Source organism: Amblyomma mixtum, chromosome 5 (genome assembly GCF_055824585.1).
Source record: "Amblyomma mixtum isolate Tamu chromosome 5, ASM5582458v1, whole genome shotgun sequence".
Classification (NCBI taxonomy): domain Eukaryota; kingdom Metazoa; phylum Arthropoda; class Arachnida; order Ixodida; family Ixodidae; genus Amblyomma; species Amblyomma mixtum.
In genome coordinates, this window is record NC_143016.1 from 177,981,142 (window position 1) to 178,007,930 (window position 26,789).

A 26,789-nucleotide genomic window follows, 5' to 3' on the forward strand; every position below is an offset into this window, starting at 1 on the left:
TCACTGATGTGTGGTTAAGATGTTAAGATTCGCGTCTAACGCGACAGCGTCTTGCAACGCTGTGAGGGAGTCCATAGAACGCCATCGCCCATTCGGTTCTACGCCTCGCTCGTCGGTAAATTGGTTTTTGAGGAAAGGAAATGTATCTGTCTCTCATATCTCGATGGACACCTAAACCTCGCCGGAAGGGAAGGGAGGAGGATGGCAGTGAGCGAAGACACCGTATTCACTAGACGCGCCTTTGTTCATTCCAAACCATCAAGCTGGCATGGCGGAGTGGATAGCATGTTCGTCTCGCACTCCGAAGACCGGGCTTCGATTCCCGAGATCGACCAATTTTCTACTGGGTTTTATTTATTTATATGGCCTGACTAGAAAAGTTAATTGGGCTAATTGGGTAATTAAGCAATTAACTAAGCTCAGTCCCACTTACTTGGAGCATCACTATACGATCCCTTCAATTGGTTGCATGGTTACTAGCCAAAGTACAATTGGCCTCGTTTGAAATTGGCGCACTGTGACGTCGTGACCGTTTCGACCAACTGAAATGCGTGACATTTCTGTCGACAACTGCTGCTTACAACGATGAGACACATATAGGCTTTCGCCTTGTGAGTGAAAAACATTTATTGCTCCAAAAATCAGGTTTTAGCGGTGGGCCGATGTCGTCATGTCTTCGGCCTCTTCACAAGGTCGGCGCCCCTATTCCAGGGCACCGCTGAGTCTTGCTGCTTCGCAGGCGTGCTGCACCAGTGCCCTTTGGGCCGTGAGCTCGCTGCTGGTCAGCAGGCCCTCCCATTGTTCCGCATTCGGGTCATTTAGCTTGTGAAATGCTCTGTTACGTTCGCATTCCCATGTGATGTGATATAGAGTGGGGGTTGCTCCGCACCACGGACATGTGTCCCTGTATTGTGTAGGGAACATCTTATGTAGTATGTGTAAAGGACTGTGTACGGGAGGCCTAGGCATGACCCAAAAAAACTCTCTCCATCGACTAACACCAGAGACACTGTGTCTGGCTCAAAATTATCGCCCTGCCCCGTCAGCGAAGGCGGTTGTGTGGAATGCAGCGGGAGCAACACAAAGACGTGCGAAATAGCCAGAGGGCAAAAGAGGAGAGGCCGCGCGGGGCGCCCAGCGCGACCACACGCATCCCTGCGGCCCGTTTTGCAGCGCGTCCCCAACTCCCCCCCCCCCCCCTTTGGCGCAGAGACAGGCACGTTTGTGCGTTTGTGTGTGCGCGCATGCATGCCTGCAGACGGCCTTGTTGCGAGGTACGGGCTGCGGACTCGGAGAAGGCTGGGAGTTGGGTCTTTATTAAGGGAAGTTAACCCAAAAGAAAAGAGGGCCCCATGCCCTTGGAAAACAGACTGTCTCCCCGGGCAGCTGCTCTCTTCCGCTGCTAAGGGAGGACTCCCTTTGTCCGTTGACGGCCGAGTTTGCGAATGCCGTGGTCGCGTGACCAAGCCGCGGTTCTTGGAAGAGACCACCCCGGCTTCTGATGCGAGAGGAGAGAGGACAGCCGTGACCCTCATAAATATGTCAACTTCGAGAGGAGTGCGTCTTCGGCTGAACATGAGCTCCGCGTTCGCGAAGAGGCCGGCACCCTGCGGCGCGGAGGGTAGGCCGGAACGCTCGCGGCACAAACAGCTTCCCGGAGTTCGCGGGCCCACTGGCCTGCATTGTCTTGCAGCGCGACGGCCTTACTAATGGATCGAGGTGGCGGGGGAGGCCGGCAAGTTAGCACCAAGAGGGCTCCCAGCAGAGGATTCGAGGAGGACACCGAAGGAAAGAAAGGGAGTCCTCAGAGAGAGGCGTTGGAGACAGATGAGACAAAGGAGAGAACGAGCAGAGACGGCGAAGTAAACGGACGGAGATCGCGCTGGTCTGTAGTCGGTGAGGCCGGACCCGAGGGCATCCGCTGCAAACTGACCGCCAGCCGAGACGCCCAAGAAGCCGGACGCCACAACCCGTCAGAGTACCGCCAGCCGAGACGCCCAAGAAGCCGGACGCCACAACCCGTCAGAGTACCGCCAGCCGAGACGCCCAAGAAGCCGGACGCCACAACCCGTCAGAGTACCGCCAGCCGAGACGCCCAAGAAGCCGGACGCCACAACCCGTCAGAGTACCGCCAGCCGAGACGCCCAAGAAGCCGGACGCCACAACCCGTCAGAGTACCGCCAGCCGAGACGCCCAAGAAGCCTGACGCCGCAACCCGCCATAAGACCGCCAGCCGAAACGTGGGACCGCCACCAGTCTGAGGGCCACCCCCGCCAGAGCAGCCAAGCAGCGAGGCACCTGTTGGCCGGACCGCACCGACGCCTAATACAAGACAGCGGTGAGCGGAACTCCCAGTTACACCTTCAGGCAGAGAGTGTGAATAAATTAGGTTCACTCGGAGGCGTTGTGTGTTGGCTCATTTGGGTCCTCCAGGGTTTCTGACTGCCCTGCTCGGCTCGTGATCTCGCGAACTAGGCTGTCTACCCTCGAGTTACCCTCTATCCCGGTGTGTGCCGGTATCCAGAAAATCCTGTGTCTTAAGGTCTTATTTGGAAGCTTTGCTTCGAGGAGGATGCTCAGCGCTTCCTTGCTTATTTTGCCCTGTATGTAGTTCCTGCATGCTGCTTTGGAGTCTGTTAGGATTATCAAAGACTTCTTCCTACGGTAACCTTCGGCCGCCGCTAGAGCTACGGCAGCTTCCTCCCCCTCCGTTACCGTACAGTTTCTTAATGTCGCGCTGCTAATTGGTTCCCCCATGTAATCTACCACTGCTGCCGCGACTCGGAACTTTCTGGTCCTGTGGTCCCATGGATAGAGGGCCGCGTCTGTGTATACTGTGTTTTCCATTGTGGCTAGGTTCCGCTTCACATAGTCTGCCCTGCCCTGCCTTCTAGCGGCACCGCCACCCTCATCAGCAACAAGCTGGTCACCATAGCACACAAGGAGATTGAGGGCACACAGATAGAACATGTAATAACAGAGATTATACCCAAAAAGAAACACAAGGCCAAAAGCACTTTCATAGTTAACCTTTACAGCCCCCCCAGACAAAGGGATGGCGATTTTAGCAAGCTTTTTTCGGAGGCGAATAAGCTAGCCAAGACGAACACCTTAATAATCGCGGGTGACTTTAACGCAAGGAGGTCGAGCTGGGGATACCAAAAAACTGAGAAAAAGGGGCAGCAGATGTGCGTAGCGGCGGAAAACATAGACTGCGACCTCCTAACGGATGAAAACCAACCAACTAGGCGAGGTAACAGTGTGAGTCCAGATACTTGCCCTGACCTCACCTTTATCAAGGGAGCAAAGCAGGCCGAGTGGGAAAATCTGCTGGAAGACCTTGGCAGTGACCACTACATTCTAAGAACGGCAATCGAAGCAGCAACGTAAAGAAGAAGATCGGAACGGCCCACCTTACCAACTGGGACGCCTTCCGCAAGCACAGCGAACGGCTAAAAGGGGAAATCACTTCCATAGAGGAGTGGAGCCAACCGCTGAAAGAAATACAAGAACTCTATACAAAGGAAATAGATAGAACAGAACAAGCACCGGAGGTGGACAGGCGGCTACTCGGGCTATGGGAGGCAAGACGCGGGCTCACCAAACGCTTTAAAAAACAAAAGCTAAACAGAAAACTCAAAAAGAAGATTGCGGAAATCACGCTGAAGGCAGAGGAGTATGCCACGCAACTGGCCAGGCAGGGATGGCATCAGTTCAGCAGCTCACTGAACGGCACGCTCAGCACGGCCAAGACGTGGCGCATACTCAAGGCCCTCATGGACCCAACCAAGACAAAAGCAGAAAGTGGCAAGGCGATTCAGAAATTGGCCTACCAGTACGAAGGATCGGACGAAGAACTGCTAGAAGCAGTCCGCATCAAATGCTACGGCAAGGACAACCCCCAGGGCTACAACGGGGAGTACCAAGAAGCAGACAATCCCGCAATGGACAGGCCGATCACAAGAAAGGAAGTCCAGGCGGCGATAAGCTCGACAACAAGAAATACAGCAGCCGGCGCAGACAAGATCAAGAACGCCTTGATCCGCAACCTCAGCGACGAGGCGATCGACCAGCTCACGGCGTACCTCAACACGCTGTGGGCAGAGGGAGTGGTGCCGAAGGAGTGGAAGCACGCTGTCGTGGTTATGATACCCAAACCCGGCAAGAAGCTTCAGATTGAGAACCTGAGACCCATTTCCCTCACGTCGTGCCTTGGCAAATTGTACGAGAGAATTGTCACCAGGCGAATTCAACAATACCTGGAAGACGAAGAACAGTACCCGCACAGCATGTTCGGCTTCCGGGCGAACCTGTCGACGCAAGACGTCCTGCTGCAGATCAAGGAAGAGATCATAGACACGGCACCTAGAACTGGCGAAAACATTATCATGGCCCTGGACATCAAAGGGGCCTTCGACAATGTTAGCCACGAGGCCATTATGGAAGGCCTAAACAACGCCAACTGCGGCAGAAGAACCCACGACTACGTAAGATCCTTCCTGTCAGAACGCACTGCGACAGTGGGATTGGGAGACCTGCGAAGCGACACCTTTCGCCTTAAAACTCTCTCCGGGTATGCGGCCCCTTTCTGTCGCCGATTTCATCTCAAAGAAATGCGAGCGCCATCTCTTGGGTGGTGGAAATACCGCGTTGGTTTTCTACGGCCTCCGTGCCCAGCTCAAGCATAGGTACTTTAACACCGCGCTTGATCTCAGAGGCCACGATTTCTCTTCACTGCCGCGGCGCCCATTGACTGCGCATGGTCACAGTTTGCTGCGCGAATGATTAACGTTAGTTCGTGCCTCGCATCGTCTGCGCCGGGGGCGACTGCTTCTAGTATAGTGTACTAGATTCTAGTACACTATACTTCTAGCCGCGCTCATCTACGAATTGCGAAGTCCGCGTGCGCTCCACGTCTGGGGTACGTGAGGGCAGGATGCTCGAGGTTGAGCTTTTGGCTTTAAATATCGGGAAAAACTGGAAGCCCTTCTTTCCGCGGTTTAGAGAAACATGACGTACCGCTTGCCTCCTCGTAGTTTATGTTGAGAATATTCCTCGGGTGGGTAATATTCCTTAAATACGTTGTTTTTTTAACGGACACGAGCCATCTCCTTAAGACGCTCCTCAAGCTGGGAGTAGCAGACGACGCGCTCATCCTAAAGCGACCGCAGCGCCACCGCCTAGACGGCGATAGCGTGGGGCCGCTCTGCTCCCTGGCTCGCCGGCGCAGTTTCCCAACTGTCTTTATCTAGAAACGTTGATGTGCACCGCTGTCGCACACAGACGGCGCGAGATGGTCGCCCAGCTCTTCGGCGTGACGTCGCAACACCTGTGGCGCTCCTGGCGGACAGAGCGGGAGTTAGGCCGCCGTTCATGTGCACCGCCGTCGCACACGGACGGCGCGAGATGGTCGCCCAGCTCTTCGGCGTGACGTCACACAGAGGTCATGCGAAAGGTCATTTCATGTTCACCGCCGTCGCACCGCAAAGGCTTGAAAGTGAAAGTAGTATTGCTTTCGCAATAAAACAGATAAGCGGCCGTAGCAACCCGTCTATGGGAGTTTGCACGGAGACCCCTCGTGACCACTTCAGCCACCATGGGCGCTCAAAGCATCATGGGGCGATGAGCTACTTGTTGCGGAACTGCAACTTTTGGCCAAAAAATAATAGAAAAATAAAGCTCTTTGATAACTACAAACGTCTTAACATTCAATATCTTGTCTAATTGTTGCAACAAACGAGCCGAAAAGCATTTAAGTGCAAAGTTTGCCCAAAATAAGAGACGACTCGCTCTCCTATTGGCCATGTATTGAACACTATAAAAACTAATATTTCGCTAACAGGCGCACTATTAAAAGGAAATATGTTTTAAAAAAAATTCGTTGCTTCAATACTTTAAGAGGTTTTTTAATGGCATTTCGGAAAAGTGAAAGCTTTTATTGGCGTCGTGTGTCGTTGCGTTTTCACTACTATGGTTTTTGCATACTGCGTTCGCGCGAAAGTCGTCTGCGCACACATGAACAGCGTTTTCGGAATGAAACATCGTAGTAGTGCCACTCCGTGTTTCCAAAAAAATACGACTGTTCCGCAACAAGTAGCTCACCGCCCCATGATGCTTTGAGCGTCCATGGTGGCTGAAGGGCAGCCCCGCCAGCTTTCCCTCTAGGTAATAGTAAGAAACTCTATGGGGCGACCATCTCGCGCAGTCTGCGAGTAGTGCGGTGCCACCACCGGCGGCCTAACTCCCGCGCTGTCCGCCAGGAGCGCAACAGGTGTTGTGACGTCACGCCGAAGAACTGGGCGACCATCTCGCGCCGTCTGCTAGTAGTGGCCTCCTTGGTGGCGGTGCCACCAACGTTACTAGAACCTACTCAGTTTCGCAGCTCCCCATACCGCCCAGCGGAGGAGAGTGTCCCAAGCGGCGGTCACGAGAACTAACGGCGCTGCAGTCGAGTCTTGCTCCCTGGCGGGCGCGTCGTCTGCTACACGCAGCGCGGAAGCGTGGAGGGGCCGGCACATATGAGGTTTTGGCGAGCTGCATTCGCGCTCTACATGGCTGCAGTAAAATAATACTTCCATTACGGCAGCTTTTGCTTCGAAGCTGCGTGTTATCTTGGAGAAAACGTTTGTGTGATGCGAAATTCGGCAGTTAATATTGTGAAAAAATTGCAAAAACGCTGAAATGACTGTCCGTGGAGTCATCGTTGGGATACCCGCTATTGCATCCCGATGCAAAGCAGGTCAGCATGAAGAGGCCCTTTTTTTTTATTGGTCCTCTCAAAAAAAGAGGTAAAGAAAAACATAAAAGAAAGAGAGAGGATGCCTGGACCAGCAATGCTTTGCCAGGCTTAACGCCAATTCAAAATAAATGAAAAATAACTAAATGTTTCAAAGAAAAAAAAATTAAGCGAAGAACAGAGCATAAAAAAACTCATAAGAAAAGAAAACAAAAGTCTCGTCATAGTAAGTTAGACGCAGGCAGATAGCCAAAGCACAGCGTGCAGTCCGCGAAATAAATAATAATAATAATAAAAAAAAGAAAACCCAAGTCACTGCAAAGTCATTGTCACCGTAACAGTCAAAGAAAGCACTGAGCGCCGGCCACAAAATAAAGATCACAAAAATAAAAACATAATCAAGACAAAAAAAAACCGAAGTCACAGTCACTCAGACAAGGACACAGTCACAGTCACGCAGTCAATACAGAGTCGCAGTCACACAGTCAAGGACGTAGTCACAGTCATAGTCACGCCACGACAAAGCCACCTATGCTCAATAAAGGAGCACGGGGCGCTCCGCTGTGTCACAAAATACTAAAACAAAACTCAGGGGCCACTTTGACGATCTAAAGTGCGCGAGGCGAAAGCCTTTCCACGCAACTTTGGCTGCACGGCGGTTGGCACACACGAGGCGGCTATGGGGCGACTTGGTTTGGCTAGCCATGACCAATTGGGTCGAGACTAATTAGTCATGACCCATGAATAACTAGTCATGATTGATTAATTACAAACTAGTTATGTCCGGTTATTGACTGGCTAGTCATGACAAACCAGTCATGACTAACCAGTCAACTACTAATGGCTGGCTAATGACTAACTTGTCATGACTGCTTAAAGGGGTGGAGACACCAAATTTGTGGTTCGCGCGTTCTTGGTTTCAAACGTTTCTTATGGCTCCAGGAAGTATGATTCACAGTCAAAGATTCATATATTCACAGTGAATAATTTATTATAGCATTTTTAGGTGAACGATTTTCGGTTTCGGTTTCGGAACGCCGAGTTGTACAGTGACGTCACAGAGGGGGAAGATCAACTGCTTCGCTTGGTCACGTGGGCCCACAAAAGTTGTGACGCGGCACCTACTGCTGCATCGTCTGCTTTCTCACACACGTGCTGACCAGCGCATGAAAGCAAACAACTGCATGTCTAGTCCCAGCAGCTCGGATTATGACAGATCTCATTCCAATGAATGAGGACGTCGACTTTTTTTTTTGTTCGCGCGCTAATATCGCCTTCGCGGGTTCGCGTGAGGATGCGAAACACTTTGCAAAATGCCAGTAAGCATCGCTGCGCCGCTCTACCCAAGCTGCGCCCACAACCGCGGTGTCACACTTCGCTGCCGTGCAGCAGTACCTGAGCGCTGCTTGGGATGGTGTACAAATATCACAAGAAAAGACAAGATCGCCTTGTTATCAGAACTGCCAGCTATACTCGAGCAGCGACAAAAAAGCATGTCTGCTTATGTTGGGAGCTTTCGGCAACGGCACCGCTCGTGGGCGCTCCGGGCGACGAGCTCTGCTGCTGCCTGGCTGCCGTGGTCGTCGCTAGGCCTATAGCCTGTTTAGCAAGCGGCCGGCGCTTCGGAAGTCGCCTGCGCTATAATAAAAGGCCTACTTTTCACAAATAGCTGTAGTGTTAACAGAATCATCTCACAATAAAATAATAGTATGGTCAATCTCCTCTACGCCTTCGGCAGCGGAGCGAGCGGGCGCCAGGCGAGCCGGACCCCAACGTCGCGCCAGCGGCAGCTGATAGGCGCGGTTGTGAGAAATTTGCTCATATCACAGTTGTTACCTCTACTAGCAGCTCAGTATTGGTCAGCGATCCTCAAAAATGACACTTTTTTCACATTTCTTGTCCCATGGTTTATTATTTACGTCAAGAACACTCTTTAGCTCGCTTTTATGACGTCGGCAGACGGTATCCAGGCTGACCTACCGGCCGGCAGACTCGGCGTACTTCACGTCCGCACAAGAAAATACAAAACAGCCATGCTACTAGAAAGGATGCTTTCTAGGTTCGAGATACGACAGCATGACTGTGCTAAAAGTGGACCTTTCGGCAGCGACACTGCCTGCGGCAACGCCGGCCGACGACCTGCGCGCTGGTCCCAGACTGCCCTAGTCGTCGCTAGGCCTAGCTGCTTTCGCATTGACTCCGCAGCTGAGGGCGCTTCGGGACTGGCCAGCGCTCAGAAACGTGCTCCGCTCGGCACCCCTTTACTGTGAACTCGTCCCATAATAAAATATATGTTCGATTTCCACGACGTCTTCAGCAACAGAGCTAGCAGACGGCAGGCGAACCGCACCAGGTAGCAGCAGCACAGAACCGGCTATGGGATGAAATTTGCTTGCATCGCAGTCATCACTTCTACCAGGAACTCGGTATTTGCCAACGATCGTCAGAAACGATGCATTTTTGATATTCATATATCCCAGGGTTTGCTATGAACGTGAACAAACAATACTATCGCGTTCTTCAGATGCCGGCGGTCGGCACGAAGACTGACGCAGGCCGCCCGGCTCCAAGGAGTGCGCCCTATATGTCGTCATGATGCTGCCGCTCTCCGCGCTCGTATTGCCTGCCGCTTCCCGTCATTGCGTTCGCCGCGAGCGGCCCGCCGTTGACATCTAGCAGGCCGGACGCAGGCGACGAGCTGCGATCGGACGTTGCGACGCTGTTCGCAACAGCGCGCCGCAAACCGAGCGAGTGGCGGTTAGCAGCAAACGCGGCTCGCTGGTGCGTCGACTGCGCTCACGCGGCTGTGCCCCGCTCATCGTACGTCACTGTATTTTGGTATGACGTCACTAAAACTTTAATTTTTCTTTACCCCTTGTGACGTCATGGTTGATGGCGCTAGCGATGGGTCTAGATCGTGAGAGTGAGCATTTAGGTAATCTTTGGAAGCGAATTAAAATATTTTTAAACGTTTGTTGCGTCCAACATCTGGCTGTGAGTGCCCTTGCATACATAGGAATCCAATAGCAGGCTATTTATAGCTTCAAAATTTGGTGTCTCCACCCCTTTAATAACTAACCAGTCATGACAATTAGTAATTGGTCATGGTTAGTCATGATTAATCCGTCATGACTAACCATGACTAATGGCTAACCAGTAATGACTAGCCATGACTGGTTAATACCAATTAGTCATGACTAACCATTAATGACTAATTGGGTCATGACTTGACCCATGACTTACTAGTCATGATTGGTTATTGACTAACTAGTCATGACTAGTTGGTTAATGGCTAACCAGTCATGACCAATGCGTCATTAGTCATGGCTAACCAGTCATGACTAATGACTAACCAGTCATGACTAGTAATGACTGGTTAATGAATAACTAGTCGATCATGACTAACAGGTCATGAGTGATTAATGACTGACCAGTCATGACTGGATAGTTAGTCATTAACCAATCATGACTAACTAGTCATGAGTTAATGGCTAGTTTAAATGCCAAATGAGTAAGAGAGAGAGAGAGGGAAAGCCACTTCAAATGCCAAAGGCCCTGGTTCGATTCTCAGCCTCGACAGTTTTTTTTTAAGTAGTGACGCCGAAACGAGGACACATCTGCCGACACGGCTGCTAACGACAGTATGAGGCATTAAAGGCTTTCGCCTTAAAATTAACCGAGAAGCAGACGACACGTACAAAACGGCTGTCGCGAGCGCTCTCTTTAAAAAGGGCGCAACAGGGCCAGCGAGCCACACCAAGCGGCGACGAGGGAGCAAGACTCGATCGCAGCGCCACTAGTTCACGCGACCGCCACTTGGGACAGCTCTCCGGGCAGAGCTGTGAAACTGAGTTTGTTCTAGTAACGTTGGGTGCCACCACCGGACGCCTAACTTCCGCGCTGTCCGCCAGGAGCGCAACAGGTGTTGTGACGTCACGCCGAAGAACCGGGCGACCATGGAGGAAGAAAAACTAGGAGGGACCATGACGTCACAATCTTGAAGCCTAGTCATAAAAAATATAATCGAAAGAATCATGGCAAATAGGCCCTCACGTGACAAGGCAGTGGTAGCTCTTAGCCGGATTTCGGTTTCGGTTTCGCTCTCTCGCTGTACGAGCAACTGCGCGACCATCTGCTTCTGTTCACTGACGGCTCCGTGGTGAGCGCAAACTGCTCGCTCGCCGCAGCGGCCGCCGTCCCCGAGCGACGCGTGCGCTGACTGCGGCGCAGTGGAGATATTGGAGCACATGCTCCTTCGCTGTGCCGCTGCAGTGCCGCGTCGCGAGATTCTCGCGGCCTGCAGGGCGCTGGGAATCATCCCGGACAGTCTCGAAGCGCTCCTGTGGCCGCGCGGCAGTGCTCGCACCCGTGACAGAACAATGGTGAGCCTCTGTGCGTTCATCGAGCAGGCGGGCTTGACTTTCCGCTCGCTCTTCGCCAGGTAGTGCACGCGTGACACGAACGCTCCGTGGGTGCTACCTCGGACAGTATACGCGGCCGGGCGCCCCACCCCGGCCGCTAGTGCAGTGTGCCGCGCGCGCGATTAGTCCGAGACAGGACGTACGAGCGCGCGGCTGTGCAGTACATACAGTTTACTTCTTTTTGTAAGTGATTGTGCGCTGTGGCAGACGTAAAGCCGACGGCACTCTCTCGAACCGCGTATGTGCGCGAGCGTATTCGGCACGACTTGTGCCGGGCCCACGGGCGGGCCGAAGTCCGCCTGAGAAATAGAATCTTGCGCAGCGCGCCGGAGCGCTCGTAAAACACGTCCGTCCACCGTGAGCGCTCTGGAAGCCGCTGCGCCCTTTTTTAGAGGCTCGTTTCTTCGCCTACTGTCGAGTTCTCCGCTTATAGCATGCGCTGAAATAAACGCTCCGTATGTGTGTATAACGACGAAAGGAATTCCTCTCCATTCTCTTTATGAACCACAGTTGAACAGTGACGAGGTCGCGGCCGCACCCTTCGATGAAAAGTTCACCTGCAGTTTTCTACAGTGCACCCAAAAACTCAAGAGTGTAATCAACAGAACTGTTGAGACGCGGAGCCTTCAGGCAACCTCGAGCTCGGTACACATTCCGCCAAAGCTGCAACACAGGCGCTGCGCTTCTGCGCTACATCGGAGCACGGACGTTCACTAAAAAGCACCGCCGGCTGGCAGTCTGGTAACTATGGAGGAGGGCCTATTTCCCATGAGTCAGTGCGCAAAAGTGCCCTCGGCAGCGGCGTCAGAGGAGGATGGCTTGCAGAGGCTGAGCGCACTCTCTCCTAGTTTTTTTACCTCCATGCGGGCGACCATCTCGCGCCGTCTGCGAGTAGTGGCCTCCTTGGTACTGGCGGTGCCACCACCGGACGCCTAACTTCCGCGCTGTCCGCCAGGAGCGCAACAGGTGTTGTGACGTCACGACGAAGAGCTGGGCGACCATCTCGCACCGTCTGCGAGTAGTGGCGGTGCCTCCGCCGGCGGCTTAACATTTGCTTCGACGATGCCACCTACCGCTAGGGAAGCTCGTGGCAATGAGCGTAAGAGACAGCAGCGAGCTCTTCATCCTTCTCTCAGGTGCAAAAACAACAGCCGTCTACGCAGAGCGGCGGTAGACACGGCGGATGCGGGCTGAAGAAACGGATGAAGTTGCTTTCGCGATTTCCGGGTTTAACCAAGCTGAGCCTCTGCCAATTTTCTTTTATTTTTTATTTGTGATGTTTTATTTCTTTCATTTCTTTTTTTTATTCTCATTACTGTGCTTATTTTTATTCTTTTTTTTATTACGGAGTCGGCGGCCAACCTGCGCTGCGCGTGACGTCGCTCGGTTTCGTGCATGCGCAGAAGTGGCAAATCTGGCCTCTGGCTCACGCGAAGCACGGTGTTGACGAGCCTATAGCGAAGCTTTTCGCTTCAAAAATTGGCTGTGGCTTAAGCTCTGGTCAAACCTGGAGTGATGCGATAGCAACAGTTGGCCGAGTGGAACTCGCTGAGTCGAATTTCAGTCAGTCTTTCGCCGCTGCGTTTCGCTGGACGTTCCTTCTTCATATTCGTTCCTGGACGTGGATTCAGAGCTACTGCGTAATTTCTTTTCTTCAAAATCATTTTCTTCATTACGGGCCCCTCCTGTCTGTTTCTTCTTTCCCTTCCTCCCTTCCTCTACAAAGGATGACCGGTGTCCACGGAGATATGCGAGCCGTATACTGCGTAATTTCCTTTCCTCAAATAGAATTTTCATTTTCTTCATTACGGTCCCTCTTTCTCTTTCTTGTTTCACTCCCTCCCTTCTGTGAGGTGCGGTTCGGGTGTCCACCGAGGTGAAACCACGACCGAGATACAACCACGGCCAAAGTGTGACCATGCTGAAGAGGCGGTGGTGGTGGTGGAAAACATTTATTTACAGATAAACTTCGGGAGGTGAGGTATGAGCTGACCCAGAGAGGGCCAGCCATCACAAGTACTAGGTGTAGGTCCCTAGTTCGGGACCCCAGTGGCGTCGGCCGCTGCCCGGGCTCGCGCGACCAGGGCCCGTTGGGCCTGCAGGTCAGAGCAGCCGAGCAGGGTCGCCTCCCAGTCCTCCCGGGTTGGGTTGGGGTGAGGGGGGATAGCAGGGTTGGAGGGGCAGGCCCACACCATGTGGTAGATGTCTGAAGACTTCTCCGCATAGTGCGGACAGCTGCCAGAGAAAGAAGGGTCGAAGTGTTTGAGAGCTGCCGGGCACAGCAAAGTATTTGTATATAGGCGAAGCAGAAGCCACCCCTCCGCCTTTCAGAGGCCTTTACACGGGCGGGGATAAAGACCATGGCCAGATTGATAAAGTAAAGAAATGTATTTAAACGAGTAAGCTGGAATGAATTCGAGTTCCTGATCGTCGGGGTCGGAGGGAATGTCCGGTGAGAGACCGCGCGGGCGGCAGCTGACCCTCAAGGCCCATGTGAGCAGGAGCCCAAACGATACGCCGGTGAGCGGGGTCTCCGGTGTAGACGCTGTTTTGGAGAATGCGGTAGGCTAGATACGGTACCCAGCCCTGCTCTACGTTCCGACATGCCCCTCGCGAGTCGGAAATCGTTGTTTTTGAATTGGAATGAGATGCAGCCAACGCAATGACGACCTCCTCCGCGTGTGTTATGTCACGGGCTCGGAAAGTAAGGCCGTTCACTGTTTTGGATTCGTGGACGACTGCGGCCGTGAACCATCCCCCATGGTGGGGGCCGGAGGCATCCACGTAGAATACGCCTGGTTTCGATCCATAGTGGCGGGCCAGGGCTTCCGCCCGCGCCAGGCGCCAGGCGCCAGCCATTATGGACCTCGTGGTTCATGTTCGCTGGAAGAGGGCGCATCTCCACTGGGATGGAATACGTATGCGCTCTTCCATGAGAGTGGTGGGTCGGATGTGTAGTCGGACAAGGAGGCGGCGACCCGACGATGTCTTCGAGAGACGTGTGTATTGGTTGGTCAAGTGGGCTTCCCGGAGCTCCCGAAATGTGTTCACCATGCCCAGAGCGGCTGGCGTAGTGTTGTTATCGCTACAAAAGGCGCACGTGTGCTGTGCAATGTCAGTGCACGTTAAAGATTCCCAGGTGGTAGAAGTTATTCTGGAGTCATGCACTAGGGCATCTCTTTCTCTCACTCCCACCTGAAATCGGTAAATTGGTTTTTGAGGAAAGGAATTGGCGCAGTATCTGTCTCACATATCTCGGCGGACACCTGAGCCGCATTGTAAGAGAAGGGAGGAAAGTGGTAGTGAAAGAAGAAAGCGAAAAAGAGGTGCTGTAGTGGAGGCCTTCGGAATAATTTCGACCACCTGGGGATCTTTAACCCGCACTGACATCGCACGGCACACGGGCGCCCCTTGCGTTTCGCCTGCATCGAAACGCGGCCGCCGCGGTCGGGTTCGAACCCGGGTACTCCGGCTCGGTAGACGAGCGCCTTACCACAGAGCCACCGCGGCGGGTAAACACTCCCGTCTCCCTCCCTTTCCTTACGGCGTGGTTCAGGTGTACACCGAGATATGTAAGACAAATACTGCGCCGTTTCCTTTCCTCAAAAACCAATTTACCACTTTATCTGAAAAGCATGTTGAAAAATTCAGGGGCACTTTGACTGTCTAAAGTGCGTAGAGGCGAAAGCGTTTTCCGCAACACTTTGCTTATGTGACATTGGTGACGTCACCACTGGATGACGTCACACATAATTGGTTGGTTTATTGGTTTATTGGGGTTTGACGTCACAAAGCAACTGGGGCTATGAGGGACGCTGTAGTGAAGGGCTCCGGAAATTTCGACCACCTGGGGTTCGTTAACGTGCACTGACATCGCATCAGTCTCCCCTCGGGACCGACTCGCCGCCAGGGGGCAACGCGGGTCGGACGCTCTGCACATGGGCTCCGGCTAAATGTGTGTGTTTCTCCGGAAATTTTCATCACAGCGGCCAACCAACTGTCCAAGCAAGCGCCAAACATCTCCAGGGACCTACGCAAGTCCAGGTGTGTGATTTGAACTCTTCCTTTCCTGGATTCCGGCCCGGTTCTGTGCAGCCGCGGAACGCCACCTAGATAAGCCTGACGGCAGCCTCACCAACGCGCCAAGCCGGCGAGCCCGGCCTCCCCATGGACATCCAGGTGGAGGGACGCACCGTCCCAGAACACGAACTTCAGTCCGGCGACTGGATCGCCGCGTTGGGCCGTTCGTACAAGACTCGGGCAGAAAGGCAAGCGATTGCAGCAATTACCCATAAACCGCTTCAAACGCCTGACACCGACGGCAACGCTCACCCAAACGGCAGGAACGCCCAGCTCTCCGCCGCGACAAACGCCGTTGCGGCGCCGCAACGGGCGCCGCCGATCACACGTGCTTCACTCCTCGTCTCCCAGCGCAACAGACGAATACCGCCCCTGCCGTTAGAGGCAATCAGGGTTGTCGTCCGGCCGCGAGGTGAGCTCCTGCTCTCTACCATGCCCGGAATGAAAATACGAGCTGCAGTTCAAGCCCAACTAACAAAGCCTCTGCCAGCCGACGCTGTGCTTCGTATCCACCCAACCAACAATACATTTACCATAGCCACAACGCACATCGAAACCATTCAACACCTGATAGGAGTCACCCACCTGTCCATCGACGACACACGGTACGAGTGCACAGCTTATGCGGCACCGCCCCCGGGCGCCACTAGAGGAGTACTGACGAACGCCTACTATCAAGAGACGCCCGACGAAATCTACAAATATATCGTGCAAGGGAATCCAGACCACACCATCTTGGCTGCACGCAGAATGGGGAAGACCAACTCAATCCTCATTACATTCGACGCGGACAAGGTCCACTACGCCATCAACTATATGGGCACCATCTACAGATGCACGCCTTACAGAGGTAGCCCAGACGCCTGCACGAACTGTAGGCAACCGGGCCACCGTTACGACGTCTGTCCCTTACCCAAGAGTCATCTATGCCCCAGATGTGGGACACAACATCCCAGTACTGACCCACAGTGCATACCTAAATGTATCCACTGCAACGGCCCGCACCTCACGGGCACAGGACCCTGCAAGGCACGGAATCCAGGCACAAAACGGCTTCAGTACCCTGCGAAGCCAGCCTTCCAACAACTAGACCAGCATCCGTCGTCATGGCCTGCACTTACCCAGCTGCAGCAAGACCTCACGGGGTCCGCCGCAAGCAAGCAGGACACATGGGCGCAGAAAGTGATGCAGTCACCGCGAGGCTCTACACCGCCGGCGCACAGCACAATACAGCCAACCTCAACGCCTGAGAATGCAGCACAACGGCGGCTGCAAGAAGAAAACGCCATGCTCCTCCAACGCATCGCATTACTGGAAGACAAGCTAAGTGCTACCTCTGGGGGACCATCCCCTTCTTCCTCACTTCCTTCCCCCACTTCTAACCCCACTCACGATCCTGTCTCACCAAATCAACAAGACACTAACCCTCAAAGCAATGACCATCCCCCCACCGCACCCATGCATGAGGACCCAGATCTCGAACCGCTACCCTCCCCGAGCAATAGCGCTAGAACAAGCGTAGCTCTCTCTGATGCAGACCTCCAAGCAGTGGCAGATCGCCTTGAAAACATTCTCTGTGCTCGGCTAGAAGCTCGCCTGGTCGAACGTATTGAACACACCATAGTAACTAAGCTAGAAGCAGCGCTTTTGCAAAAAATCGATCAAATGTTCGTCCAAATCTCTACAACCTTCCATAAAGCGCTGGAAGAGCATGCACAACGCACAGCCCGCAGATTTCAGGAAATAGAAGAGCATCTGGCTGGATTTGAAAGTCACCCCTATCGTAAGCGCAAGCCAAAGACACCAGATCATCAGGACCCCCCAACCCCGAATATAAGTCATACTCCTCCCACTTTAACGCAACAGGCACTTCCATCGCTGCCACACGATGGCGTCCTCTAAACCTTTATGCACGGTCTGGCAGTGGAACTGCCGGGGTTTTGGGAGAAAAAGAGGGATCCTCCAACAACTTCTACAACATGCTTCAGGGCCGGATGTCTTGGCGCTACAGGAACCGATTAATCGCATTACCCTGCCGGGATATACGCCTTATTTACCCTCATCGGAGGCACCACACAACGTAGCATTTCTTGTTAAACGTACGTGTCCCGTATTGGTGCACAGCCTCCCCGTTTGCGACATTGACCATATCTGCATTGACCTTGTTCCCAATAACCCAAAATTCCACAGTCTCTTTATTCTCAACATTTATAGCCCCCCTAAAAGGGCTCTCCCAAACTTCGACCGGCTTTTCTCACTTGTCAAACAACTTGCGCATAAGCGACCCTTGCTAATTGTAGGGGACTTCAATGCCCCACACACAGCATGGGGGTACCCTACAGACACTCCAAAGGGCCGCCGAGTCTGGCTGTCCACACAGCAGGAAGGCTTCACACTTCTTACTGATTCCGATCACCCCACTCGTGTGGGAAGAAGTGTGAGCAGGGACACCACACCAGATCTCACATTCACACACTCCATTCCTGATGCAAAATGGTGCAACACTAATGACAATGTAGGCAGCGATCACTACATTAGAGATTACGCTCCATAGCTAAATTGGCAAACCCTCCCCTAAACACCCAACTATCACGAACTGGGAATCTCTCAGAAAATGCCGAAGCAATAGAACGCACACGTCCATAACGGACATAGAGGCGTGGACCACAAAACTACATCAGGATATACGAGCAGTTACTCGCACTACACCCCCGGATTGCCCCAGTGAGGCGGTAGACACACGCCTCTTGCGTTTGTGAGAGGCAAAAACGGGCCTTGAGCGCCGCTGGCATAAACAACGGTGGAACCGAACTCTTAAAAGAAGACTTTGTAGACTAAATGCAGAAATAGAGACGCACGCAACTACTCTGATGAGGCAAAATTGGGAGACCTTATGTACTCGTATCAATGGAAACATGAGTCTCTCTCCGACATGGCGCCTATTTAGGCATCTTCTAGACCCAACGCAGTCCAAAACGACCCAAAATCATAACCTCACTAAACTCATTCATGGCAGCACAGTTCAACCACAGGACCTCTTACAACAGCTTAAAGACCTCTACTTTCCACCATTTTCTGCCCAAACTCACCCCGACTACGAAGGCGCCCCAAACACACTCTTAGACCAGCCCATTACAGAAGCTGAGGTAAGGGCAGAACTCCACAAACTGAATACATCCTCCGCTCCGGGACCGGAAGGGATCACGAACAGGGCACTACGAAATCTGGACACCCCCTCTATCGAAGTCTTAACAGCCTATTTCAATGAGTGCTGGCAAAACGGTTCCCTACCACCTCAATGGAAAACAGCGAAAGTTGTATTTCTGCCCAAGCCAGGCAAGCCGCTTCACCGTACTAATCTCCGACCCATCTCTCTTACTTCATGTGTAAGCAAGCTCTTCGAGCATGTCATTCAGACGCGACTCAGCAACTACTTGGAGGATAATGAGCTCCTCCCTAACAGCATGTTTGGTTTTAGACCAGGATTGTCAGCGCAGGATGTATTCCTCCAACTACAACATCAGATACTGGAACCCAAAACAAAGGATACGAAAGCCGTATTAGGAGTAGACCTCAATAAGGCCTTTGATCACGTTACCCACGCGGCTATCCTAACCAACCTGCAATCCCTCGACGTTGGACAACGCATGTACAACTGCATTCGCGATTTCCTCAGTAATCGCACGGCCCATCTCTCATTCGGCCCGCATTCCTTAAACGACATCACCATCGGAGCACGAGGCACCCCACACGGAGCGGTCCTCTCACCGACTCTCTTTAACATAGCCATGATGGGATTACCTAAATTACTCAAGTCGATACCCAACCTACACTTCAGTTTCTATGCCGATGACATTACACTATGGACATGCCGAGGTAGCGACGCGGAGATAGAACACCGCTTACAAACAGCACTAAATATAATTTGCACGTACGTCCATGATAGAGGGTTCTCATGCTCCCCCACGAAATCGCAACTTTTCATATACAAACCCCACCGAATGTCTGGCACACCACCCAATATTCAGCTCGTTTTGGGCAAGGAACCGATTCCCACAGTGCCAAAGGTTCGCATACTGGGAATGTTTCTCACTACTTCTGGCTCTCACACTGACACGATCCAAGCACTCCAAACGCACACACAACAAGCCACTAGGCTCATCAAACGTGTGGCACACAGAAAATCGGGCCTACCAAACACGCTTCGACTAACACAGGCTTACATCACCTGTAGAATCACATATGCACTACCGCATCTGCCCCTCTTGGCGAAAGATAGAGAACGCCTAGACGGCCTCATTCGGAGCAGTACGCGCAAAGCTTTACGCCTTCCCCCATGCACTTCCACAGAGCGCCTTCTTCGACTAGGAATACATAACACTTTCGAGGAACTCTGTGAGGCCACCAAAACGGCACAACTAGCCAGACTCACACGCACCCCTGCAGGACGAGCTCTGCTACAGTCTCTTCGCATATCGCCTGTCGGAGTTATACCCGGCGCTGAATCCCCACTCCCATAAGAGCTGCAGTTCAGATACCCCCCCTCCCTAAACACATGCACCCGGAGCGCGATCAAAAGCGCACAGAGGCCCGGGCCTTAGCACTACCCAGAGCTTACGGGGAGGATCCCAATGTAGCATATACTGATGCCTCGCTCTACGCATCAGGCGCACAGGCAGCTATAGTGGCTGTTCGCAGTGACGGCCGCCCCATCACGGCAGGAACCATTCTTACCTCATCCATAACCACGGCAGAGGAAGCGGCTATCGCTCTAGCCATCTCCTCTTCAGCCGCTACCAAAATTATTTCCGATTCGCAAACAGCAATCCTAAATTATAGCACTGGTCGTATCTCTCGGCAAGCCAGCAGCATACTCCGACGCTGGAATCCCTCCAGAACCGTAACGCTCCTCTGGGCGCCAGCACATGCCGTACTACCCGGAAACGAGGAGGCGCATGCCCTCGCCCGAGATCTTACCCTCCGGGCGGGTGAGCACACCGCCTACTCCATCGAAGGGGAGTGCCTGTTAAATTTCAGTGACATTCTACAACACTATCGTTCCAACAGACAGATATACGCACCTCCTCACCCTTCGCTATCAACCACGCAATCAACTTTCTGGCGCAGGCTTCAAACTCGCACACTGCCATACCCGATAGTCATGCACGGACGCTTCCCTGACCTATTCTCCTCCTCGTGCCGACTATGCGGCAAACCTGGCGACTTTCTGCATGTTCTGCTCACCTGTTCCACTTACCCGCACCCCCCTCCCCCAGAGGTGGCACTCACTTACTGGGAACAGCTGATGTCCAGTTCAGCACTCCAAGACCAACGACTCGCCATCACCAGTGCCTCTAACAGGCTGGCCCTCCAGGGTCTGGCACACCATTTGTAAGGGAGGAACCCACTGTGTGGGCCCCTCCCGCAGGCCATGAGGGGGGCTCTGCCCCCACCTGTAATTTGTCATGACCAATAAAGTTTACACCACCCCCCCCCCCCCCTAGGGACCGATCCGGGAGGCCAAGGAGATCCGCGTCCTTGGCCTCTTCATACACCACCAACGCAGAGTCGACACCACCCTAGCCAAACTTCGCACGGTGGGAGACCAGGTGGGCCGCATGGTCCGCCGAGTCTCCAACAAGCGGGGCGGATTACGAAGCAAGGATGCACTGCGGCTTGCCCATGCTTTCGTAACGAGTAGAATCCTCTACTCAACTCCCTACTTGCACCTGCGCAAACACGATGATGACCAACTGGAGGTCATCCTGCGGAAAGTCATCAAGCGGGCTCTCGATCTCCCGGTCACCACGTCCAACCAGAGGCTTCTGGCCTTGGGCGTGGTGAACACATTTAGGGAGCTTCGAGAAGCCCACTTAGTCAACCAATACACGCGTCTTGCACAGACCACGTCCGGTCGCCGCCTCTTGGACCGGCTACACATCAAACATGACTACCACATTGAGGAAAGGGAGAGAGAGTGCCAGAACCCTGGAGACGCGCCCTCCGGGTCCAACCCCTTCCCCGCAACATGTCCAGAGAAGATCATAGCGGTCGTCGCCAGGCGCGCGCGGAAGCGTTGGAGCGATACTATGGTAACCAAGAACACGTGTATTACGTGGACGTTGCCGGCCCACCACGGGAGGTGGTACACGGCCGCAGTCGTACACAACACAAACACAGTTAACGGGCTCACTTTCAAAGCCTACAACGCAACACACGCGGAGGAGATTGCCATTGCTCTGGCTCTCACGAATCCCAAGTCAAAACACATCATCACCGACTCGCGAGGGGCCTGTCGGAACTACGAGTTGGGCTGGGCTCCCCCGCTTGCCTGGCGCATACTGGAATATAGCTGTCGATGCGAAGATCCAACTCCACGCAACCTGATTTGGGCCCCGGTCACCAGGCACTCCAGGGAAACGAACAGGCCGATCAGGCCGCCCGCGCACTCTCTCCCCGGGCTATCTCCCTGTCCTCAGAAGGGTACTCCCAATCAGACAATCTGGCCCTTACATTCAAACAAATCACCGATTTCTACAAGGAGGAGCACCGGCGCTACCCGGCTCCTTGTAAGGGTCTGGATGGCGCTGACGAGCTCCTCATCAAAATTCTAACACTGTACTGTGCCCGGCGGTGCTTAAACATTTCAATACATCCTTTGATGGCGCGTGCCAGTTCTGTGGGGAGGTGGCTGACACCTTCCACATGGTTTGGGCGTGTCAATCAAACCCATCTATGCCCCCCAACCCCAACCCCACCACAGAGGACTGGGAGGCGGCCCTGCTCGGCTGTCAAGACCTAAAAAGCCAAAAGGCTTTGGTTCAACGGACGCGGGCGGCGTTGCTTGCCAATGGGGCACCGGAATAGGGGCTCCACCCAGTATTGTAAGGGGAAAGGGCCAATGAGGTCCTACCCCAATCACCTTTCTCTAAAAAACTTAATTTCCCATAAATGTTTTTCACCACCACCATCGAAATTCAGCCGCCGCGGCCGGGATCGACCCCGCGTCTTTCGGGTCAGCAGCTGAGCGCCGTAAACACTGAGCCACCGCGGCGGGGCTGATGACGAAGTAATGACAAATTACTAATTACTCACTAATTACCGATTAATAACTAAATACTAATTAATGACTCTTAACCTTCGCCTTTAGGAGTGGAACGCGACAGCGTGTTGTAGCGCTGCCAGGCAGTCCACGGAACTCCACCACTCGTTCGGCGCGATGCCTTGCCCTTTGAACGCGACGCTTTTTCAGGAAAGGAAATTGGGCAGTAATTCTCTGTCATCTCGGTGGACGCCCGAACCGCATCGTACAGGAAGGGAGGAATGCCACCACCCCTTCGGCGCGATGCCTTCCCCTTTGAACGCAACGTTTTTTGAGGAAAGGAAAGGGCGCAGTTATTCTCTGTCATCTCGGTGGACACCCGAACCGTACTGTACAGGAAGGGAGGAACGCCACCACCCATTCGGCGCGATGCCTTCCCCTTTGAACGCAACGTTTTTTGAGGAAAGGAAAGGGCGCAGTTATTCTCTGTCATCTCGGTGGACACCCGAACCGTACTGTACAGGAAGGGAGGAACGCCACCACCCATTCGGCGCGATGCCTTGCCCTTTGAACGCAACACTTTTTGAGGACAGGAAATTCTCTGTCATCTCGGTGGACACCCGAACCGCACCGTACAGGAAGGGAGGAAGTGGGAGTGAGAGAAGAAAGAGGTGCCGTAATGAAGAAACTGAAAATTGTATTTGAGGAAAGGAAATTATGCGGTAACTGTCTCTCATATCTCGGTGGACACCCGTCTAAACGCGGACACATGTGCCGACCCGGACGGAGACACGGCTGCCGACACGGATTGCTAACGACAGCATGAGGCATTAAAGGATTTCGCCTTAAAAATTGTGTTTGAGGAAAGGAAATTATGCAGTAACTGTCTCTCATACCTCGGTGGACACCAGTCTAAACGCGGACCCATGTGCCGACCCGGACGGAGACACGGCTGCCGACCCGGACAGAGACACGGCTGCCGACACGGGTTGCTAACGGCAGCATGAGGTATTAAAGGCTTTCGCCTTAAAAATTGTATTTGAGGAAAGGAAATTATGCAGTAACTGTCAATTATGGCAATCTACAATTTACAGGCCGGCAATTTACAGACAGAATATTGAATGTTATGACATTCTTGATTATCGAATAGCGCTTATTCTTGCATTATTTTTTGGCCAAAAGTTGAAGTTCCGCAACAAGTAGCTCACCGCCCCATGCTTTTTTGGGCGCCCATGGTGGCTGAAGCGGTCTCGAGGGGTCTCCATGCAAACTCCCATAGACAGGCTGCCAGCTTTCCCTCTAGGTAATAGTAAGAAACTCTATGGTTCGCATTGCAACAAACGAGCAATTGCAAATTGCAACAAACGAGCAGAAAAGCATTTAAGTGCAAAGTTCGCCCAAAATAAGGCATGGCTAGCTCTCCTATTGGCCCAGTAATGAACACTACAAAAACTAATATTTCGTAATTAACAGGCGCACTTTTAAAAGTAAATATGTTTCAAAAAAAATGTCGTTGCTTAAACACTATAAGAGGTTTTTAATGGCATTCCATAAAAGTAAAACCGTTTATTGGCGTCGTGTGTAGTCGCGTTTTCACTACTATGGGTTTTGCACACTGCGTTCGCGCGAAAGTCGTCTGCGCACACACGAACAGCGTTTTCGGAATGAAAAGTCTTAGTAGTGCCACTCCGTGCTCCCCAAAAACTACGACTGTCTCGCAACCATCCATGCTCGCAACAAGTAGCTCACCGCCCCATGATGCTTTGAGCGTCCATGGTGGCTGAAAGGCAGCGCCGCCAGCTTTCCCTCTAGGTAATAGTAAGAAACTCTATGCCTACAGCGGTTGTACGGTCGGTGAGAGAATACCCCGCCGCGGTGGCTCAGTGGTTACGGCGCTCGGCTGCTGACCCGAAAGACGCGGGTTCGATCCCGGCCGCGGCGGCTGCATTTCTTGAAGGCGAAATTCTAGAGGCCCGTGTGCTGTGCGATGTCAGTGCACGTTAAAGAACCCCAGGTGGTCGAAATTTCCGGAGCCCTTCACTACGGCGTCTCTCATAGCCTCAGTCGCTTTGGGACGTTAAACCCCAATAAACCTAAACCAAACCAGAAAAGAGAACAGCGCACCAGGTCTCGGAGGAAGGAAATGCTTCAGGTGAACCACTCAAGCAGACGACATGACCGGCCGGCCGCGCAGGCCGGCCTAGCTGCGAAAACCTGATACAGGATTGACCGGAAAAAAACCCAAAAAACTAAGGCACTCTGTTTTGTAGAACATAAAAAAAGCAATCTTTTTGCAAAATAAAGCACAGTTATTATTATACTGCAATATGAACCAACATTTACTTTAATTTTGAGTTCATTACGATTTTTACTTTTGACGCACTACATTACGATGCGGACGAGGAGCGCGAACAGGCGCCGCAGCCTTGGCTGCGTTAGCATGCGTTAGTACACTCTAGCTGCGTCTTGGAGGAAGGAAAAGCTGCGTTGACTGCTAATACTATCCAAAACGAAGTGGCGCTCTGGCCCCTCTTGCAGCGTTTGCGAAGGTATCACTGGTGCTAAACGCGTTGGACCTTCGGTAACGTCGTGAACTGCCTTCTACGGCCGCTGAAAACCAGTGAGCTCCCCGAGACAGCCTTCCGACTTTGCTTCGCCATGAACAGCGATTCGGCTGCGAAGGCTACGGCATTGGCGTCGCTGACGGAGGCTTACACCGACTCTGAAGCTGAGCTGGAATCGGACCCCGAGGACAGCGGTGAGGTTGCAGCGGCTCCGTTGTCAACTGAGCGCACGCAGCCGAGCGTTGAGAGCACGCCCAGCTCACAGAGCGGAGGGGCGCCGCTCGTCCCGTACCGCGCCGAGGACGAGGAAGCGACGGCCGTAGACGAGCCAGGGTCTGGTCGCGTTGTGTACGCGCGTCTCGAGTTGCTGATCCCTTACTTCCAGTACGCGTGTCTCGAGTCGCCGGTGCCTTACTTCATGTGCCTGCGATCCGACAGCGTCCTTGACATCCCTTACTTCGAGTGCCTGCAATCCGACAGCGTCCTTGACATCCCTTACTGCCGGTGCCTGCGATTCGGCAGCTTCCTTGACATCCCTTACTACCAGTGCCTGCGATCCGACAGCGTCCTTGACATGATCCCTTTCCACCAGTGACGGTGCACGCCGGCGCTGCAGGAGAAGATCGCGCGCCTGTACGAACGCAAGCTGCGCGACGGACGCGACATGAACGCGTCCATCCAGATGCGCAAGGACTTCCGCAACCCGAGCATCTACGAGAAGCTGATCGCGTACTGCGGCATCGACGAGCTGGGCACCAACTACCCGCCCGAGACGTACGACCCGCACAGCTGGGGGCCGGACTCGTACTACGAGGAGCTGTCGAGGCGCCAGAAAGAGGAGATGGACAAGCGCGAGCGCGAGAAGAAGACCAAGGTGGAGTTCCTCACGGGCACCGCCAAGAAGCCCGAGCCGCGAAAGAGCAAGTGGGACGTGGGCGCCGCGCAGCCCGTGCTGGGAGTCGCCAGGCCCGTGTTGCCCGCTCTGGCCACCCGGCCCACCGTCATCTCGGCCTTCGGAACGCTCAAGTCGCTGGTGTGTTTAATGGACAGTGACATACATAGTGCCGCATGTGTCAAAGCCGGCTTGCCATTGCTGTCTCGTTCCTAGGTAGTTTCTTTTTCTGCATTTATAAGACGTTTGTGAGTTCATGCATGGGGTTGCGACCTATGTACTTCTCCAATGTATTGGAGCACTCCTGGAGACCCAGAGCAGTGACGTGAAATTGGCAACTGGTGTTCAGGCTTCCTATAAGCATTGCTTGCTGTAATCGAATTTGGAGCGCTGTTTTTAAAAAATGTAGCGTGGGCCTTCAGTACGATTTCTTTGTTTTTCCAAAAGAGGGCGCAGTTCCAGCTTCTTCAGCAACTCTGACTGTTATATTTTACAAGTGCCGTTTGCAGCTAGGCTAGACAGGCAGTCATCAGAGCATCCAGGACCAAAGTGTGGTGCAGTTCATAGTCTTGTTGTGGCCTTGTATGATTGTTCAGTATAGTCAAATAAAAAGTTTACACATGCTCCTTTTCGGGTCAAGTTATTGAGCAAAATTTTGATCATTTTCTCTTGTACTGTGCGAAGTCAGTGCAAGTTAAAGAGCCCAGGTGGACGAAATTTCTGGAGTCGCTTTGGGACGTTAAACCCCCCTAAACCATAAAACTATGAATAAGAACAGTACCAGTGATGTCATTAATATTATAAGCTTTCAGTTTGTGCCATCATATGCAGTGCCTCCAGAGCCCCTTTTGTTAGCACTGCATGGGCAGTGAATCACAAGAAACTTATTCATGCAATGGACTGCTTGCGTAAGCAACAGGAGTTGTGGGAAGATTGTTCAAGTCTGTGGCTGTGATTGCAAAAAATTAGCAGCCGCTTACCAGAAGGACGCGAATGGTGAATATATAGCTGCTTCGCGAAACGCAGTGCTCACGCCGTGCAGGACGCCACTTGC

At 53.0% G+C, this 26,789-nt stretch overlaps 1 pseudogene; it reads left to right on the top strand.

Annotated features, from left to right (window-relative positions):
- The first annotated feature begins 24,688 nt into the window (after positions 1–24,688).
- Positions 24,689–26,361, top strand: LOC149344910 (uncharacterized; annotated as a pseudogene).
- The last annotated feature ends 428 nt before the right edge of the window (positions 26,362–26,789 follow it).